We start from the raw sequence: 18,683 nt of genomic DNA on the forward strand, positions 1-18,683 counted from the left end.
TCTGTCCCATTATCGTCCAAGCAGTGCAATGGAGGAACTGTGCACAGCTTCTACACTGTGTTATGTATTGCACATCATCTACAGATGATAATGTATAGAAGCAGGGTTGTAATGTCTAGGTTCTATGCAAATACTAGAACATTTTATATGAGGAGTTTGAGCATTTGCAGACGTGGGTATCTGCTGCTGTCCTGGCATCATCTCCCACGAGTTCTGAGCAATGACTGTATTTGCCACTTGGAAGTGTGCTGAAAGTGTCGTTAGTTAAGCCAGGCACAGCTTGTTACTATAATATAAACTTTTGAAATTCAGTAGGCTAGTAAAAGCACATTTCTTATTCATGTTGAGACCAGCATGTGCAGGCCCATAGGCTCCTTCCATTCATGGGGCAAAAGAGGGATCCCACAGCAAGGACCCACATCTTACCAACCACCTAAGAGGATCAAATATGTTTCCCTTTTCTCAAACTGTATTGGCTGACGCTCATTCACGTGACTGCATCTACAAGCTAGGGGCTCCAGCAGAGAGAGCTCTGCCTCGTGGCCAGATAGAAAGTAAAACAAGTTGAATTGCACACAGAGTTATCACTGCCTAGAATTTGTACTCTTTGTTCCAGAATAACTCAGTGGCGCCGGATATTTCTGACAAACTCTCATGAATAATTCACTTTGACACAGTGAGGGAATGCCATATGCTGCTTGTATTGTGGTTTCTTCAGTTTCAAATCAGTTGCTTCCTTTCCTGCAGTGAAAATAATAGTGGCTTGCATTCTTTCACATAACCTTAAATGAAAGCCTATTTTCACAAACAGTTTGTATAGTATGATGCCACTGTTGTAAATGAGGACAAACAATATCTATAAGGGAAAGTATCATTGTACAGCAACAGCCAATCGTTGAACAACAGAAACCACTGTTACTGTCTTATATGTCTATATTTTTCTGAAAAAAATTAGAATTAGAAAATTAGAAAGTTTGAAATATTTCTATTTCAAACAATAGAGACCAACTCAGCATAGAGCTGTTAGACTCGGGCGCTTTCACACTACTGATTTGGTCCTTGGGCAAGGCAAGCATTAATAGTGTTATACCCACTTTGTAGATAAGAGACCTGAGGCTTAGATGGAGTACAAACGTGGTAAACTTGGTGCACATCTAGAAGCGGTCAACATGAGAGAAGCCTACACTACTGTCTTTCAAAGTCTCTTTGCCCCAGTAGCATCAAGATGACTTCAGGATCCTAAGCCAACTAACGTGATTTTGTCTGTTCCAGTAGTGCTTGGTTTTAACAGAAAAATTCACATATAAACTTGTATAAGGAATTTTTTCCACAGCTCCTATTAGACAGAAACGTAACATTCCACGGCGACTTGCCCGACCAAATGATGCGGACTCACTTAAAGGGAAGTGCTAAACACTTTTAGGTGTTTTCAGGTGAAGGGTCTTTGACAAAGAAATCTTAGCGTAGCCTTTCCTCTGTATCTCCATCTGCTTGCATAGAGTGCGCTTAATGAGGCCTCGGTGCCTCCCCCTGCAAAGCATGACAAGGATTAGAGAAGTTGCCAGCCCATCCTGTCAGTTCCACATCATATCCAGATGGCTCTGCGCACTCCATTTTTAGTTCCTGTTTTGTTTTCACCTCTCAGGGTAAAAAAGAACAGCCTGTAACATTGCTATGGATAAATTTCTGCACAGTGACTACGTACGCAGGGCAGAGCTGCTGCTGTTCTCCAGGGCTAATTAACCTCTTAATATCACAATCACCAGCATCCCCCACCTGTCGGCTACTGACAGCATTCGGGGGCTTCTGATAAGAACTGGAGAAGACCTGGCTGTAGAGAGGTTCAGGAGAGGGCTACAACGTTGCAACTCACGTTTAAGAAGCTTATGAACACAGGGAAGGACATAGCAAAAGAAAATAAAACACAAAGTATGCCTTCCCAAGAGCTGGTGTTTGGAGTGGGCTGGTAAGTAGTTATTATGTTACCCAAATGGCATGTCCGATCCAAAGCTGGTGACAGGTAAGGTTAGGCAAATGAGCATATTTAAAGCCTTCTTTTCTAGCTCTCTCCTATAGAATCCAGCCCCATCCCACTCTTTCCCTCTAACCTTCTCTCAATACTCTTAGCATTGTGGCAGGGGGTGGCAGAGAGGATGTTATTTTAGGTAGCAGGATAATTTTGGTCATCAGAGGGCTCTCTCTACTGGTTTAACAGCACTTCCTGGGAGCCTGCACATAATGTACAAAAAAAACAAGGAAATGAGAGAGCCCAGAATCTCACTGAATGCTGGGGCCAATCAGATAGTTAAGGGGTAAGCTCTACAGATAACTGTGCAAGCATCCAAGTGTCACTGAGAGCAAGTGTAGCACTTGTCACCTTCCCCGGACGAGACACATTACTTCTGTCTCTATCCCAGAGTCTTAGACGGAAAATTGAATATATTTCAGAAAAACTGTTTTCAGGATAATTGTTAAAAACCTTAAAGGAACCAAAATAGAGATTGCTTCATAAAGACAAAACAAAGCAGTACAGACACACACAAGCCAGGAGTGTTTCAGATCTGTCGCACTGGGCACTTGAAGTGTTATATAACATGTTTCCTTAATAATTCTCAGGTCTGTTGTTACATAGAATGCCAGAGAACAAGGAGGTGTGATGTGCCCTAATTTCTAGGAGAAAAATTTAAGGCAGCTGTGTGCACCAGATGTTGTGGAATACTGGCAGAACCTGTGAGAGTCCTGTGATCTTGTGGAGTTTTATCACGACAGAACCCTTGTTTAGAGAATGAAAGTGATGTGACCCCCTTGGAAAGCAAGAACACAGGACCTTGGCCTTAGTTCTGAAGAACTAAGAAGAAAATCATTATGAAGTATTGTTGGTAGTGATTATGAAAAGACACAGAGAGCTTAGTCTAGTTCCTCCCCCTCCTCTGGCTTGTGCTTGGAAGGCATTGTTAGATGTGTGAATGCTCTCACCAAGAGAGTGGATGAAGGGCAGGGGCTGGTTCTCAGGACTCAGAGGTCTGTACCCCTTCAAACGAAGGCACATAGATTCTAGTCATTTCTGGTTTGTCCCTTACAGTTTTCCTGTCTTACCGCCCTCAAAAACGTTTCTAGATTTGACTGTGCAATGTGTGGAAGTCCTGTGAACAGGAACCCAAAGACCCAAGAACTCTAACTCCCTGTCTGAACACCACTCAGCACTAGGCAATGAGGAAAGCAGATGTCAGAACATAATACCAAAGTATGGCACTGTGGTATAAGGGGCATGGTCATTCATACTCTTTCCAAGCTCTTGTCTTTCTCCCATTGAATTATGTCAATCTGTTTAGACTTAAATATAGAAATTCCCCATAGGCTCATGTGATTGAACAACTGGTCCTCAACTGACGCTACTGTTTTGAAAGATTGGGGGGCACTTTATACAGTGGAGTCTTGCTCAAGGAATTGGAGCACTAGGGAACAGAGTCTGAAGTCTGGCCTGGCCTGGTCTCTGTTTTCAGTATTTCAATGCAACATTGTTTTCTTCCCCAGTGTTTGCATCCAGGGCTTCATTAGCAGGTTTGCTTCTGACTGATTCATTGTTACACCATCATCACCTTTACAAACTGCAACTTCTTTGGTTTGCTTCATCAGAAGTCACTGATTTGAATGTAACTGCAAATATAACTCAAATGTAACTAACTACCTTAGTTGGAATGTCTCAGCATATACAGAACTTTCCAGCATGGGAGAAATATCAACTTCTTTGGCCACTGCCATCGGTGTCAGCTTCCTCATAAATCCCACTCATAAATCCTGGCATCAGATAGAGAAAAGTTACTGTAAGTTTTGTTTTGTACATCTAGTCTTTCTTTTCTTTTAGCTATTTCAATTAAGCTCTTTGTAAAAAAATGTTCTCTTTACAAACACTGTTTGTCTTCATTATTTTTCTCCTCGTCAGGACAAGAATACCTGACAAAAGCAACTTGAGGAAGGAAAGGTTTATTTTAGTTCACAGTTTGAGAGGACAGTCTGTCACAGTGCGGGAGTCGTGGAGATAGGAGCCTGAGACAGGTGCATTGCATCCACAGTCAGAAAGCAGAAACTGAAGGAGGTTAGCGTTCTTCTTAGTTTCTCCTTTACATGCAGTCTGGGATCCCAATCCATAGCACAGGTCTCCTAAGTTTAGAGTGGGGTTTTCCTAGATCAATTAAGCTAGTGAACAATCTTTCATAGATATGTCCAAAGATATGTCTCCATGATGAGTTTTCATTCTGTCAACTTGGCATTAAGGAGTTAGACTAGCACGTCATCTACCCCTTTCTTAAAGGTAGGAGATGGTCTTTGTATTGATAGGATCATCAAGAAAACACATGACACCACACAGCATGTGCTTAATAACAGCCAGCATTACAGTTTGATTAATAAATGTCTCCAAATTCCACATGGTACAGGCTTGGTTATCCATGTGTGAGTATTAAGAGGTGAAGCAAGCCTTAGGAAATGAGGCTTCATGGAAGAAAATTAAGTTACTAACAGAATACCTTTGAATAGAATGGGAGGACCCTGGCCTTACCTGTTTCTGAGTGACATGAAGTGAGCATTGCTGTTCTGACATGATATTCTGATTAACAGCAAGGCTAAGCCATAATAAAGCAAACTTCTGGGACCGTGAGTCAAAGTAAACCTTTCATCCTTATGAGCTAATTGATATGAGGAAAGTTGTCACGGAGACATAGACTCACCAACACAGCTGACTTGTATGAACTGCTAAGCATGGGTAGGATCTGTTCTCATTGTCTGGCACACACTGAAGGCTAATGATGACACAGTGAAGTTGTTATTCTTACAGTTGTTAAATGAGATGCATTATAGGCCTTCCATTTTAACTAAGCCCCAGAACCATACCCTGCTGCCCAAGCTGTAATCGGATTAATCATGGTGTGGTTCATGCTGCCAATCAAAATTAAGGTTTTTCTATTACCTCCTAAGTGATCAGAAAGTGAATCATAGCCAAATCCCTACATAGGCTGGTTGGGCTGGTCTATCTAGCATGATAAGGAAAGCAGCATTGAGATGCCTTTCCCACTTTAAGTTCTATGTTTCTCTTCCTTGCCTCTTTTATTTCTGTCCTTAAAGCCACACTTTTGTTTATCTCATTGAAACTCTCAATCTATTTTGTAATACGAGGTGCTGCTATAATCTAGAATTTCAATTAGAGCTTTTAAATTAAATTCTTAATTTTTGTCTCTCTCTGTCTCTGTCTCTGTATATGTCTGTCTGTCTGTCTGAATGTATGTATGCTGAAAAAATTTATGTGTATGTCTGTCATCTAGGTGTACTCATGAGTGCAAGTATGGAGGCCAGAGGTCAACATTGGGTAGCTTTGTCTATGGTCCTTCACTTTCTGTTTTGAGACAGGGTCTTATGAAACCCAAGCTCACAGTTTCAGCTAGATTTACTGGACTAAGAGGCCCCCAGTATCTGTATGTCTCTGCTGCTCTGAAGTACTGCCTTATATATAACCTTATGCCACCTCACCTGTCTTTTTACATGGGTGCTGGATATATGAACATGTGTCCTTACACTTGTATTCACTATCAATCTTACTAGCTCTAATGTCACCATTTGATACAGTTATCATCTCTAGTTTATACACAGGGAATCAGAGATATCAAAGACCTAGAAGACTGTTCCACAACGTCTGCAAGCCAGCTCAATTAATGTTTCACTTTATGAGTTGATATGGTCATGGTGTCTATTCCCAGCAATATAAATCCTAAGTAAGACACTTGGATTATAATCTGTTTTGGGGGGATTGCGACAAGAGCAGACCAACGTGACTATCCTACTTCTATAGTTTTTTGAGTTCTCAAAGTGCAATGTCTCCAATAGGATTCTGTCCACCCATAGAAGGCAAGTGGGTGTCTTATAGTCTTATGTAGCAATGAATGTCATGGGAAAGGGGAAAACTGGAAGAAGACAAGGAGATTGGTATTGAAATACCAGGTTAGGAGAGACTCTCTAGAAGGGGACACTAGAGGAAAAGAGAGCCTAAACAAAGCAAGGAAGCCAATCACATGGGCATTTCATAAAGGATAACTAAGTTTCCTTCACAAAGGAAACTTATCAAATTAAAAGTGTTGAGGTAGGAGCATGCCACCATGCTGGAAGGATAATACATAGTTGGTGTGGCTGAAGTCAGAAAGCAAAGGAGCACGGTCTAGATGAAGCAGCAGTGGAAATGGCCTCCCAGAGTTAGAACGTTCTCAAGATGTAATCAGTATCCTGATGGGAAATGACTGTTCTAGGAGCAGAGGAATAAGAAAAATGTTACTGGGAACATTGGGAGTGAAGGTAACACAGAACTAAAGCAATAACAGGGACAATCCTTTAGGGCTGCAGTTCTCAACCCAGGGGCCATGACCCCACAGGGATCACAGATCAGATATTTACATTATGACCCCTACAGTTGTGAAGTAGGGATGAAATACTTTCATGGTTGGGTGGTCACCACAACATGGGGAACTGTATCAAGGGGTCACAGCATTAGGAAGATTGAGAACCACTGCTTTAAAAACCAACTAGGGACAGATCCAGATAAATCATTTGAAGTATTTTCAGGGAAACAGATTCCAGTGAGCCAGGTGGCAGCCTGCAGCCCTCGTGTCAAAACAAAGCTTTTCCAATGAGTTCATACTTTCAATGCCTATAGCCTGTCACTAGTGGGATTATGGCCTGAGGTTATCATGAGTTATCTTCCCTCCAAGTCCAGTGAAAGGGGCTTGACTTCACTTTCATTTTTTCTCAATTTTCTTTTGGTTTTAATGGCAAGCATCTGTAACATCTGAAGTACTTTATTTTTAGTAGTAAAGTTGAAGGATTTGAGTAAAAACCTCCACTTTTAGCATTTGTTTTATAGTTTCACCGAAAGCATCAGTATAGGAGAGCTAACTTTTAATAGGAAAAAGTAACTTTTGTACTTATGAAATCTCCCATAATATTCTGAGGTTGTGAGAGAACAGTGAGACCTGGAGTCAGAGACTAAAACTAACAAAGGAAAACAAAGAAACAAACAAAAAAAAAACAAAAACAAAAAACAAAAAACAAACACAAAAATTCCTGAATGTTGTGCTGTCTTGAAATTGTCTTTGTCATATTAATTTACCTGTTGCCTTTAAATACAGCTTCCTCTAAGGTTTCTGGGAAAAGATGAACTGTAAACAATTTCAATACATAAATACAAATGGTCTCTTGCTCTTAGGTTTTATTATATTAACATAATTGTAAGCCATATTATATTATAATAATATAATAATATTGTTTATTAGCATATAATATCAGAAATCTGGTTCTCTGGTGTTAGATGTGATTATCTTTACATTTATTACCTTTAATTGCAGTTGATGTTTGAATCTTTGCACCAATATCTTCCACCAAAGTTGAGAAGCTTCTAGTTATTAGTTTCAAACAGTATCAATTCCTTTCTATTAAACATATATTTCCACTGGTTTACTATTTCTCAAATACACCTCTTTCTGGATAACTTTTATAGATTTGTCTCTGACTCATGGTGGTCTCTTTTATTACTATTGTTATTTTATTTAAAATTTTTAGACGGGGCAGAAGCAAAAGTAAAAGCACTCAGTGTGACTTAACAATCACTTTGTGTGAAGAATGTAAAACAAGGGCTTGCCACCAGGCAGCTCTGATAAGGCCTGAACCTCAGAGGCAAGATCTGATGAGTTAGTTAGTGGACCAGCCCCAGACAGGCCACCAGATAGTAGTCAAGCCCAGGACAGGCCTTGATGTGCCAAGGAACTAACCCCAAGGTGGCACTGATATGTTGATAAACCAGACCCAAGCTGTGTGCCCTGATAGTACAAAGCAACTACCCAATGAAATTATATAAAAATTGAAACTTTGGAAATGCTCTCTAGTATCTCGGGATTTCTGGGAAGACACAGCTTCCTTAGTTTTTGTGATAATACTTAAGATTCTGTGTGTAGCCCTGGCTTCAGTGACCTTTATACTTCAGGCACTGTAGTTGCATACCTATATACCCTCCTGTCAGCACAAGCTTCTTCTGATGCTCTCAAGGATCTTCTGGAATCTCCATCAATGCCATCCTCCCAGTCTGCCATGGCGGAAGGGCTCCATGTCAGATGTGGGCTGAACCGGCAAGCTTCCTAAGTGTCCCCACTACAGAGATTCTCCGGTGGAATCTTCAGCAGCACTTTCTGCCTGGTCAGCTTTTCCCTGCTTGGTGATACACCGGGTTAATTCTTACATTACCATACTATTGCACAGAACGTTTGCGTGAATCAACATGGCATATTTGAAAGGGAGATCTTGTTTGGACATCTCAATTGCCCGAATGCCTCACAGCCACAGGCCAGTCAAACCAGACTGGGTGTCACTTTGTAGTTCTGAATAGCCAAGAACTCTTTATGTAGACCAGGTTAGCTTCAGACTCAGAGATCCATTTGCCTCTGACTGTATCACTGTGGCTGGTTAGTCATGCTAATCTTATCTGTGATAGAACAAGAATAAAGCTCTGATACATGGGGAGGGATTACTAGGTCTCCACATGGCACCAGATTCCAACATGGTGACAGATACCAGTTGGGAGAGGAAGAGACTCATTCAGTAAAGGACATCACCGTTGGTTATCAATAATCTAGTTCCTTTCCACTTTCTAAGCTTGGAAATACTTCATTTTTTTGTGTATGGCTATGAATGCCTGACAGAAGCAATTTAACTTGGAAAGATTGATTTCTACCTTATTGTCAGAAGACTCAGACCATGGTGGCTTAGCCCCTTAGAATAAGGGCTGTTCATCTCATGGTGGACAAGAAGCTGACAAAGTCAATACAGGAAGACACCAAGCTAGTTGTGTTCTCAAAGGACATTCTCCTAGTGAAACGACTTGCTTCTCCATCGAGGTATAGTTTTTGCTGCTTCCTGACAATGCCATCAGATGATGAATTCATTAGTCAAGGGGCCAAATCCATTCATTAGATTAGATTGCTCATGCCTTCATTGGGTCTGGAAAGCTTTCAGAGACCTACTCAGAAGTGGGTTTTACTCATGGCCTCTGACTTTCTCTATTCAAGTCAGACTGATCTTCACATCTTTCTCCTTTAAACCTGACTGTACCGAGTATAAATAGAAGATGGATCGACCAGACATACAGCTTTCAACTGTTGGTACTGTGTCAGTATTTTCTCCAGAGGTGTTGCTTTATTTTGTAATTTATAAGAAGTATAACCCTTTCCCAAGGGTGTGATAAAGAGACGTGGGGGTGGGGATGGAGATGTTTAAACTATGACGACTACATGGTTCACTTAATTGTAGAGGCGGGAAATGTGCTACATGAAATTTAATGAAGTAAACATACTTAAAAGCTTTCAAAACTAAACAACAGAGCCTCAGCATTCATTGCTGTTGTTAGGCATGGCAGAGCCGTCGTATCCCCTGCTGTAATGCATTAGTTTACCTTGTAGTCTCCAACTAGGAACTCAATTAGACTTTCCTGAGAATATTGTATCCTTGGGAGATTTAGGAGAAGAAACTGGAATCCACATACATCTTAAGTATTTATTTTTCCAACTACCATCTTTCTGATATTGAAACAGCAGTAAAACATCCAGGTCTGTTTATGTAGCACAAAATTAGACTAGTAATATTGACCCTTCAAATATTTTTTTAACAACATCCAACAGACATTTTAAACACTTTTGATCTGTTACACCATTGTCAAGTTATGCTGCAGGAGGAACTTGGGTTTTGAGGGAAGCTGAGCACAGCAGACTAAGTGGTACGAATGAGGTGGTGTGGAGCATTGTAGAAGCCTGCTCAGGCAGACAGAAGACTCAGACAGATCAAAGGCTCAGACCAGACAGCCTGACAGACCAGCAATTTTGCATTTTGTTTCAATGTGACCAAGGCTTTGAGCTAGGAAATGACACCTCCATCACTCTAGCTCCCTGTGGAGATTGTTGGGTTCAGCAAGTGAAAGCAGGACCACAGCAGAGCCATCTGCAGGAGCAGCCACTGGGATCCAGTTTAAGAATGTTGCTGTGATGGGGAGGGGAACACCCATAGAGAAGGGAAGGGGGAGGGATTAGGGGCATGTTGGCCTGGAAACTGGGAAAGGGAATAACAATCGAAATGTTAATAAGAAATACCCAAGGTAATAAAGATTAAAAAAAAAAGAATGTTGCAGTGAGAGGAGGAGAAGCACCCCTTTACTCCTTTGGGCTAAAGAATTTAGTCTGAAAGAATTTATTCCAGGGGTGCTGAGAGTATGAGAGAAAACAGGAAGTGAGGGATACTTCTTGATCTGCTTTGACTTGTACATGGTCATCTGCCACTTTTTTTTTAAATTTTTATTAGGTATATTTCTTTACTTACATTTCAAATGTTATTCCCCTTCCTGGTTTCCTGTCCATAAGCCCCCATCCACTCCCCTCCTTCTCCCCGATATGGGTATTTCTCCTATACATCCCTCTTACTGCCCCCCATATTCCCCTGCACTGGGATCCAACATTGGCAGAACCAAAGGCTTCCCTTCCACTGATGCCCCAACAAGGCTATTCTCTTCTACATGTGCAGTTGGAGCCCTGGGTCAGTCCATGCACAGGTGGTGGTTTAGTCCCTGGAAGCTCTGGTTGGCATTAAAGGGGTTGCAAGCTCCTTCAACTCTTTCAATACTTCCTCTAATTCCCCCCAAGAGGGTCCTGTTCTCAGTTTGGTGGTTTGCTGCTAGCATTGGCCTCTGTATTGGACGTGCTCTGGATGTGTCTCTCAGGAGAGATCTATATCCGGTCCCTTTCAGCATGCATTTTTTAGCTTCATTAATATTATCTAGTTTTGGTGACTGTATATATATATGGGCCACATGTGGGGCAGGCTCTGAATGGCTGTTCCTTGAGTCGCTGCTCTAAACTTTGCTTCCATAATATCCCTCCTATGGATATTTTCCCCCTTTTAAGAAGGAGTGGGAGCATCCGCATTTTGGTCATCCTTCTTCTTGAGCTTCCTGTGGTCTGTGGATTGCATCTCACCTTAAAGAAGACCATTGAAGGCAGAAACCCTCCTCCTCCCTAAGAGAAAGTGTTGTGGGATAAGCCAAGTTATATCTCTCTCATGGTAGACATGTCCAACAAGACAGGTTATTGGTTTCTAAACACTGTGCCGCTCAGGCACGCTGTTTGTAGAGTCTACAGATAACTGGACATGGCCCTAGAATGAAGGAACAAACAAAGTTCAAAACAGACATCCAGACTAGTGTGTGTCTCAGCTGTAGAGAGTTGCCAAGTATCTGTGCAACACGATTTCTACCCCCCACACCCAACATAAAAATATAATTAAAGTGATACATAATTATATAATTAAGAGTAGAGGTGGTTGGAGATGGACCAAGCTTGAGCGTTTAGGGTGACTGACAGGAGGAGACTGAGCTTTCTGTATTAAAGGATGGAAATATACTCAAGTCAGTATCACAGGAAACAGAGAGGCCCACTGACCTAGATGGGATAGAAGCTGAAGATGTGTTCTGAGAAAAGAAGACTCTAGATAATAGATCTGGTCATAGTGAAATTAGAAAAAAAATTATATGTATTTAGTAAATATTGAAGTACAGTTTACATACAAGCAACATATGGACTGAGCAGGTTGTATTTATATATTTAGGAACACACATATTCACACACACATACACACACACAGATACACATACATATTACATATGTGCATGATCGTTACACCAATTAAAGGAAAAGAAACCATGAATCTGAAAGAAAGCAAGGTAGAGGGGTAAGTGAGAGGGTTTGGAGGAAGGAAAGAAGGAAGGAAAGAAATGATGTCATTATAATATCACAAGAAACTCAAGATATTTTTTAAAAAGGACATGGCTAGGTCCAGTGTTTGGGTAGCACCATGGGCTGGCCTGATCATTGTAGACTCAGGTGGGAGTGAGGCCTGAAGAAATGGAGACAAGGGGATGCTCTCAAGCCACGCCGCTGTGGCTGTGCTTCTCTCTGAAAAAATGGGGCAAGAGCTGGTAAACAGGCCAGCCACCTGCAACAGGGAAAAGGAGGTCATCTTCCCTTCTTGCTGCGACTGTTGGCACCTCACCTCCCTGCCCCCCCAATGCTTTCTTGTTCTCTCACCCACAAAGCATGATGATTAAAATGGTCGAGAATGATGCTCCTGTTGCAACTCATTCACGCTGCCGACTCTAAAGTGTCGCACTCAAAACACAGCCTTCCTTTGGAAAACAGCAAAGGGGAATGAGAAGAAGGAGGGGAGGGCATGTAGTTACAAACACTCCCTGCCAGTTTCTCTTTATAGATGAAGGACACATCTTGGCTGACATTCTTCTCTTGACCAAATTTGAAATTTTCTAGGAAGTAGTAGCCAAAATAAAAGCATGTTGAAACTTTCCAGTGAAGGGATCTGTGACCTTCACCTCCCACTGAAGTGACCTATGAAGCCCTCACGGGTTTGGTCAACAGTAGAATTTAGAGGTTAAGGATCCACTGAATGCTTGTATGAACCAGGTTGGTTTTGGAAATTTACTTAAAAAAATAAAACTGTGTATATTTTCTCTTCTCCTGGTTTTAAAAACTAGGGTTTTGTGTATGAACATGCTAACGTCAGGCTTGCTGTGTAGGTAAGGATAACTTTTTGCCTCTAGTCCTCTAGCTTCTGACTAAGCTCTAAATTACTGATTCATACTGTTAGTGTCTTCTCTGATTTTAGCAAAAACCTCAGGTAGGTCTGAAGCTCAATTCTTTTTTTTTTTTCTTTAAGAAGTTAACACTATTTTTTTTGTTGTTGTTGTCTCTCTTTTATTATTGGAATTTTTAAATTTACATTTCAAATGTTATTCCCTTTCTTGGTTTCCTGTCCGTAAACCCCCTATCCCATCCTCCCTCCCCCTTCTTCTATCCTCCCTAACCAACCCAACCCTCCTCTCTCCTCCCCCCTGACATTCCCCTACACTTGTGGGGAGGGGTCCAACCTTGGCAGGACCAAGGGCTTTTCCTCCCATTGGTGCCCAACAAGGCCATCCTCTGTTACATGTGCAGTTAGAGCCATGGCTCTGTCCATGTGTACCCTTTGGGTAGTGGTTTAATCCCTGGGAGCTCTGGTTGGTTGGTTTTGATGGTCTTATGGAGTTGCAAGCCCCTTCAGTTCCTTCAATCCTTTCTCTAACTTATGTAAGTTTAGTCCCCTAGAGAACATGTGCAGTTATTAGAACCCTCTTGTGTTATTTGCTTTCAGTGGTTATTTATGGCAGCTTGCCCTCTGACATCTCTGGGCTGGCTCATCACCTCCTCTCTATGTAGATGGCTTGGTTCCTTTCTTTCTGCTTGGCCTATCCTGCCAAATCTTATTTTACTCCCAACAACGACTCCTTAGTGTGAAGTCTTATCTTGGAATGATGCCCTTGTGGTGAGGTGCAGCTATGGAAGTGTTTCCTGAATAATTTCCTAAAATTAAATGGCAGAAATGCTCTCGTCTCCAAAAGAAGAGAGAATTTGGAAGCTGGAGAATCAACCTCTTCCCACGTGTCCCAAGTTATAAGCACCAAAAAGGTCTGGTCTGCTCTGGGAAAGCAGAAAGCCTGACACTGTGATCATGACATTACTTACCTCAGGTCAAGAGCATTGCCCTCCCACTGCTGGCTTCCCCATCAGAAGCCAGGGGCCCATCTATGAGCAATGGGAAAACAAGTCCATCAACAGCCTCTTACTTGGATCCTAAGTGCTTTTCTGTGATATGCTTGCCCTGACCCTGCTGTGCCACAGCTCTGGGTACCAAAGCATTCAGGAGGGAATCAGAGCGGAAAGAAGAAGGGAACGACCAGGCCAAAAAAAAAAAAAAAAAAAAAGCATCCAAGAGAGCATTTTTAACTAACAACAATAATTCTCTTTTGGTAGAATTGCTTTATTTGTTTCACTTAAAAATAGAAATGTCATGATATAAATCACGGGATTCTGGAATAAGATGGTTCCCTGGGAAGTTTATTTTCATTCTCAGTATATAAGATTTATTGTGAAATACTTAAGCGGCTCCCATGAACACATAATTCTTTCTTGTCCATCTCTAAGTCTCCTATCCATACTGAAGATGGAGTGTATAAGTTAGACCTAGATGGTTTAAATGTGCCAAGGAAGAAGAGGCACAGAAGGTAGTTTCAGCAAACCGAACGACACGCCATCTATATGCAAACACTTAACTGAATGCAGACAAACTGCGCGGCTCTCTTCAGACATAACTGAAAATGGGTCAATGCACTAGATACAGAACTCAAACCTACAGAACGAGATAACGCCAAATGGGAATTTAAGTGAGCTTACATTTGGCAGTGCCTTTCTGATACAATGGCAAAGGAGCAATCCATGGAAAAGTTAATTGATACGCTGCAGCATGGCAGTTTGCATGTGTCTCCCAAAGGCCCATGGGCTAAAGCTTGCTTCAAAGACACAACACTACCAGCAAAGAGGAGCATTTAGATGTGGGGCTGCTGAGGGGAAGTTGGATGATGGTGGACATACCTTTAAAGGTGGTTACGATATTCAAGTCTTCTCTGCACCCCGGTTGTGAGATGAGCATGCCTCTCCTGATGTGCCACCTCTGGAAAAACTAACAACAATATGAAAATCCTACAGGACCACCTACCCATGGCCTGAAAACTGTGAACTCTGAGCCGAAACAAGTATTTTCTTATGACATTATCTCAGGTATATGTTAGAGTCACAAGGGTCCCACTCATAGGGACTTTACCAACAAGAGTTGAAGTGGATGCTCAAACACACTTCTCTTGGAATGCAGCTCTTGACCAGGGAGCTCAGACCTGAAGAGAGAAGGGAGAACAGGGACACAGTGCATGGAGATGCAGGCAATGGAACAAACAGAAGGAGAAATGGACAGGACTGCCCTGCTCCTCAGCAGAGTGCTGAAAGATCCTTATAGCTGGAGTTTTCTATATGAAGGGATCCTACCTCTGGGACAGTGTCTGTTACACTCCATATACTGTGGGGTAGAAATTCACCCTGTGAACCATCCCAGATATTCTGACTCTGTTTGCTTCAAGCTAATATTCCACTCCACAATCCAGGGCACCGTTGATGAGTAGCAGGCAAATTTCAAATTAGAACATATTATTGTAGAAGGTGTTTGGTCGTCAATTTTATTTAATTTATTTAATTCCATTTTGGCTATTGTCTTAGTTAGGGTTTTACTGCTGTGAACAGACACCATGACCAAGGCAAGTCTTATAAATGACAACATTTAATTGGGGCTGATTTACAGGTTCAGAGGTTCAGTCCATTATCATCAAGTCAGGGGCATGGCAGCATCCAGACAGGCATGGCCCAGGAGGAGCTGAGAGTTCTATATCTTCATCCCAAGGAAGCCAAGAACAGACTTGGTATCCTGAGGCAGCTAGGAGGACGGTCTCCAAGCCCACTCCCACAGTGACACACTTCCTCCAATAAGGCCACACCTTCTAATAGTGCCACTCCCTGGGTCGAGCATATGCAAACCATCACAGCTCTCCTGTGTTTAATTTTTAACATTACTTTAGGCACATGGTTCCTGTCCCTGTGATAGGGTCAGCAGGCATGGACCTCCACAGTGTCAATGGGCGCTGTGGGCATAAGGCTTGTTCACATAATAATATACATATTTTACATTCCTCCTTTAAGGAATGTCCTCTCTGTTAATGTTAATGACTCTATGATTATCAGCGATAGCATATGTGTATAGGGGGGAAGGTGCTGCTAATGTCTTAGCAAAATGGTAAATGCTGGGACCTTCAGGACAGCCCCTAAGGCTGTGTAAAAGAACTTTAAAATCACAAGTCTGGAAATATATGATTTCTTCACTATGTAAAAATTAAGGATCCAATATGAATTATATGAGGGGATTCACAAATCTGAAGGAACAGAGGCACTGCGTTAATGAGCCAGCTTGTTGGAAAGATACAAAGGCCAGTTGATTCCTAAGTTCAAGGTCAGCCTGGGGCACAAGGAGTCCAGGCCCTAGGGTGGTAGAAATGGCAATTTCAGGACAGGGTCCTGCCCAGCTAGCTTATTTTCTGTGCTTAACAGAGGCAGGGAGATCTCTGGATTCTTTTCAATGTTAAAAGGAAATGTGTGCTTGTGTTTCCTAAGAATTAAGATTAAGTCATGGGATGCTGATTCATAGGATAATCAGAAGGAAGCCTGAAGTAAATGACTGGGTTGCTGTGTAAAATAAAATACTGGGCTTATGATCTGAGATGGTGAGCTATCCAGGGAAGTTTTGAGAATAGCAGGAAAGAAATGTTTGGGAGATTGTCTCAAGCAGAATATATCTATATCTATATCATCTATATCTATATCTATATCTATATCTATATCTATATCTATATCTATATCTATATCTATATCATCTATATCTATATCTATATCATCTATATCTATATCTATATCATCTATATCTATATCTATATCTATATCTATATCTATATCTATATCTATATCTATATCTATCTATCTCTATCTCTATCTCTATCTCTATCTCTATCTCTATCTCTATCTCTATATCTATATCTAATCTATATATATATATATATAGAGAGAGAGAGAGAGTGAGAGAGAGAGAGAGAGAGAGAGAGAGAGAGAGTGAGAGAGAGAGAGAGCTGTCTGGAGATGTCCAGAGGAAGATCAGAGAGGAAGAAAGCAGATCATAAAAGCAGGCTGGAAAGCTATTTCAAGCAGATCAGAAGCCACCAGCTAGGCCCCAAGATTTGGCTTTGAGTGGTTTGTTTTCTCCACTCCCAGACACCCCTTCTCTCAGAGCCTCTCTCCAAGCTGAGGCTGGTCTTTGGCTCCAGATAATGTCTTCCCACACAGTGGAGAGATCTCTGAACATCGTGATAAAAGACCTCAAGTATGTCTGAGCTGCACGAGTTACACACATACAGCAAATAACACAATTTAGTTATCTGATAGTTTTATTTGTGGAATATGTGAAGCTAGTTTTCAGTTATAATAAAAAGTAAAGGCATACTCATATTTCCATAGTAATATAAATCCTCGAGATGTTTTTCAGGAGGTCTGTTTTCTAAAGAACTCCCTGGGTGTGACTTCAGACATTAGGGATGATCAGTTGGTTCATTTAGTTTCCCAGAAATCTTTTCAGTGCACTACTGCAATGATACTGTGAGGTTAAAATGTAGCACACCACACCTGGTGCTTAGCAATGGTGTACTGAGTGATGGGTGCGCAAATGGTGTATACTGTGTGGCCGTGAATGAGTTAGATCAGGGTCTTATCCCTCTGAAGGCACCCACTTCTGTAGGAGAATCTGGGGAGGAAATGAGCATTGAAAGGAAGTGAAGAGGGGGCTGAAGCAATGAGCTGAGAAAAATCAGAAAACAACAACGATAAAAACAACAAACCATAAAAGTACGTTCTGAGGCGAAGTCTAAATGAATGAGCAGCAGGAGAGAGAGAATACCTCAGCAATTTCATTAACCTTGACCTATTTATTCAAACCAGTAATCCCACGCCTTTGTTGTTCGGCAATGGCTTTAAGTGGGATACACAAAAACATACTTTTATGAACATGTTTCGAGTAATCCTGTTAAGTTGCCCAGTGGTGGACCACCATGCTGCCTTCCTGACTCAGGGCTAATGCATTCACACGGGAGGAAAACTCACTGGCGGTGGAGCATATTTTGTGCTGGGAAAATTCTGCGGTAGGGAGAGCCCTTGACAGAGAGTTGCTGTGTAACCCAGGCTAGCCTCAAATTGTGATGGTCCTGTCATAGTCTCTCATGCATTAAGATCATAGACACTGACCCCTGTGCTTGGATTTATAGAGCTCTTTGCCATCCTTAGTGGATATTTCTTTATGAAACTTGCTGATCTCCATTCTACACTGGATCTACACAGTCAGGCTCAAATCTTTCAGAAAGCTGCCCTGTCTGACAACTGGCCCCAGAAGGGCATTATAGGGTGTGATGTCTTTCATCTATTAAAAACCTTCGCATATAAAAAACAAGCTCAAGTCCCGTGGTCTTATTGCCAGCTCAGGTCCTTAATTAATTTATGATTGTTCTGATATCAACTCCAAAATAAACACAAGCACGTCACTGTCACCACCACCACTGCCACTTTTACAAATAATAAAACTCAGTGGACGACAGTGGGCCAGGTGCTAGTAACAGCGATGAACATGAACCATTCAGCCAGAAACAACTGTTGTCAATGCTCATGAAAATATGTGTATTCTATTTCTAAAACTTTCTCCAACTTTGCCCGCTTTTTCTAACCCTGCCTGATCTTCTGACAAGTCCCTTCCTCACATGCTCTCCTTCCCTTAATTAATTTTCACACTGAACCTAAACCCTTTAATGAAAGCCTTTCCTTTAATAGTGGTATCCAATTCATAGTAAAACGAGGGGAAGGTACAAAGACATCTTATATATCTGCTATCCCCAAACATCTGACATTTTCTCTGTTTTTTATTTATTTATTTTTTAACATCTGGCATTAGCGGCACAGCTGTAGAACCTTCTGAGGAAAGGACATCTGATTAACTTCACTGGTACATCACAGGATCGAAGTCCGCATTAGTACACATTCCTGGTTTAAATACTATTATTGGTTTGGATAGTCTACAATGACTGTATCCAC

The sequence above is a fragment of the Rattus norvegicus genome, chromosome 9 (assembly GCF_021556685.1).
Source record: "Rattus norvegicus strain SHRSP/BbbUtx chromosome 9, alternate assembly SHRSP_T2T, whole genome shotgun sequence".
Lineage (NCBI taxonomy): Eukaryota > Metazoa > Chordata > Mammalia > Rodentia > Muridae > Rattus > Rattus norvegicus.